The following is a 3,457-nucleotide window of genomic DNA, read 5'->3' on the forward strand; positions in this document are numbered from 1 at the left end:
TCATCATCATCATCATCATCAGCACGGCAGCAGCAGCAGCATTATAAAATGGTATCATCGCCTCCCTTTGCATACAGTATGCACACGTCTAATTCCTGAACCTCCCCCACTTTGATGCTGTGTGCCGGGTGGTGGAGTAGGATGCTGTGAAGAGGGGGCTGTCTGCTGTACTCTGATAATTCATAATTACATGCAAACTCCCCGGGGGTAGTTTTTACATTAGAAATTAAAGCATCTCCAGTGAGTGTTTGCTTGTCCAAATAGGATGTGAGCTCCTTCCAGAACAAACAGCCCGCCCCCTCACATGGCTGCTGTTTGAGCCAAGCAGCTTAATCCCCCCCCAAGCACTGAGCATCATGCAACTACATCTCTGTTTATTTGCTTTGGGCTGTTCTCACTTCTGGAAATGTAAGCCCCTACGTAACTGGTTTTCTTCTTAAACGCAATAGTCATCTGAAAAAAATGTCCATTGAACCCTGCATTGTATCTGTGGATACTTAGTTCATAATGTCTTAAGCATCCACAAAATTGAAATCTTGAACATCATCCTTTTCATTTCCCTCCTCCTGGTGATTTTTCTGCAACAATCTGTGCATTTTCTTCATCAAAAGTCTTTATTTATGTAAAGACAATTATTATTGGTTGTTGGGGCAGGGTTGCACTGGCCAGTTTTGATTATGTAAAAATTATGCACAGCATTATTACCACACAAACATGTCCTTCTGAAATGTGTTCTGCCATACAATTCACCAGTGATTTCCAATCTTTATGGCTTGTAAACATTTGTAGGCCAGACATACGTGATGGTGCATATTCCTCAACAGTGTGATTTAATCAAGTTTCAACATGCTCAGTTCTTCATCAGGATGTTAACAGTCTGCAGACTCACTCAGCACAGTTGCATTTTTCTTGGTGTGCCACAATACTTTAACACTGGTCATTTTTTCTGTCTTTTATTATCATAAGTTGCTTGTTTTTGACAGAAAAAAATAAACCTCCCCATCTAAGGGTTCTAAGGTGCTGGCTCTAAAACCTTTTACAGCTTTATTTTCACAAAAATGTGATACAAACAGTTGTAGAACAATTCGATTTAAATAGGCTACATGTAAATAAGGCAGTCATTTCCATTCAATGAGCATTACAAGCATAGATCATGATGACATAACATGAGTAGCCTACACGTCAGAAGAAGAAATGTATGCCTACTTAAATACACAGTAAGAAAAGAAGGGAGTGGGCTAGAAAATAAAACAAAAAAATAATTTTAAAGTGATACAAAAGCATGTCCTCGAAAAACTCTTGAAGTAAGCCTATGTCAGCTGTATAAATACTTTTCTAGGACTCAGTTGTCTCTGTTGTGAAAAATGCCATGCGTCATCTTTGGCCGTCATATTCCCGCTGTGTGCGCCGAGAGGAGGGGGGTAGCGAGCACGAGGGCAGGGCTTTGAGCTAACAGCCCGTAGTGCGATTCTCAAACCTCCTTTGCGCACGTTACAGGGAGGACGCGCGCGCTTCCCGCGGGCACCAACGCAAAGCAGCCTCGCGCTACGATGTTGTGAATGAGGGGATGGAGTGACGTCAGCGGCCAAATGTCAACAATGTAGCGCGAGAGAGGAGGCGTTCCAGTCCAGTGAAACAAACAGCGGAGACGGAGCGGCACGCCGCCCTGGATCGCCACGCACACATTCACACACACACACACACACGCACGCGCGCGCAGTCGTCGACTACACACAGCGGCAACAACAGACCGGCGAGAACACACACACACACACACACGGTGTTTGCGTGCAGCAGCGGGAGAAGCAGCGAGCTATGTGCAGGCTCGCGGGCACCATGTGAAGAGCTGCTGGGACGGACAAAAGGCTGCGAGACGAGCACCGGAGACGGGAAAAGGTAAGCTGCATGGTCGTTCCTCCCTCTCGGGTAGATATACAACCATATGTCGCCAAAAGTGTGTCAGCCTCAGCTATTGTTGGTGCTCTCACAACCAAGTTGCAAACTTGCATAAGTGTCGCATGGAAAGCTGCGGCAGCAGATCCTCCCTGCGACCTGTCTGTCTGTCTGTCTGTCTGTGGGAAAAGTCCCTGCTAGGAAACCAAAACACAGAAGTAAGAAGAAGGAAAAGCGCATGCATGACTCTTGGGAGCGTGGCAGGGCTGCGAATATTAAAGGGTGTGAAGTATGTGAAACACAACTCTGAACCGCATCCTGTTGTGCTCTGAGTCACTCTTGCACCGTGTGCGCTCCCTTCCCCCGGTGTACGGTGGGCTGGGGATCCGGAGGAGGCGAGGAAAACACTCCAGAAAGAAGACTCGGTCACTTGCACCGTCATCACTGCATTCATCATATGAATTAGCAGCTGAATATAATATAACTTAGCTTACTATCATTTTATTATTATGATGATTATTATTATTATTAGGCAATAGAGTGCACATCTGAATTTTTCTGCTCTTTCCCAACCTAGCTAGGACTTATTATCAACATCATAGAAATATTTGCTGTGTAAGGACGAGCCAGCCAATGGAATCATCTGCATGGCTCGGCGGTGTCGTTGAACATCGGCATCCCCATTAACCCCTTATGTTAGAAAGATCCAATTAACCTGCTCCAAACCAAAGACCACAATGGGGGAGGAGGAGGAGGAGGAGGGAGGGGGGTGTATCAAACAGCTGCATTGTCATGTGGACGGTTGCTGCATCAGTCAGTCCTGTCAGTGGTTGTAGCGCTGAGTGGTGATGATGCTGGGATGATAGGGAGCATATGGAAATAGAAGATGATGTTTTTGGGTTGATTAACAAAGCAGTTTGGATGACACATGCTATAACCTATGCATAACAGCCATTACATATTCATGTTAGCCTATATAGGGTTAGAGCTAAGCCTGGCCAATGTGTTTTTGACCAAATTAGAATAAATCCCATTACTATGTGGTGGACTGAGAGGGGTCCGCGGTTCTGTGTCCCGGCTGGCTCAGTAACAAGTCAGATGCAGTGTGTTCATTTCGGGATAGGCTACTATTGTTTGATCGCCACGTGTTTGCCTGAAATCATAAATCCCATGAATGCGGTGAAACAGCACTTTGAGCGGCAGCAGCGGCAGCGGCGTCGGCAGCGTCAGCGTCTGTTTGTGCTGATGCGACGCGCAGATGCCGCTGAGCCGCGCAGCAGCAGCCTCCAGCACCCAATTCTCCCCTTATGTGACAGTGTGTGGGTCCGTGCTGCAGGTGAAGCTGAGTACCCCCGGAGAGTGCACGGTGACGGTGTGTTATTGAGATCGTGGTCGTGGAGCTGAACTGAAAACACGTTGTCGTTCACTGACATCGCTCTGTTTGCCCAACACGTGCACAGCGGCAGCAGCACTCGCATGCGTACTTTACGCAAAAAGCCTTTGTTCAGTACAGAAGCCATCCCATGCACGGCAATCCGCTTCTTATTGTAGGGGGGGGGGGGGG

The 3,457-nt window shown here is 47.1% G+C and overlaps 1 protein-coding gene across 1 annotated transcript in view; it reads left to right on the forward strand.

The window, feature by feature from the left end:
• The first annotated feature begins 1,476 nt into the window (after positions 1–1,476).
• Positions 1,477–3,457, forward strand: part of bach2b (BTB and CNC homology 1, basic leucine zipper transcription factor 2b) — an 81,076-nt gene continuing 79,095 nt past the window's right edge. The window contains exon 1 of the mRNA XM_034899972.1: positions 1,477–1,896. The gene's annotated coding sequence lies outside the window, so the exon portion shown is untranslated. The remainder of the gene's footprint in view (positions 1,897–3,457) is intronic.

This window comes from Etheostoma cragini, chromosome 18, assembly GCF_013103735.1.
Source record: "Etheostoma cragini isolate CJK2018 chromosome 18, CSU_Ecrag_1.0, whole genome shotgun sequence".
Taxonomy (NCBI): Eukaryota; Metazoa; Chordata; class Actinopteri; order Perciformes; family Percidae; genus Etheostoma; species Etheostoma cragini.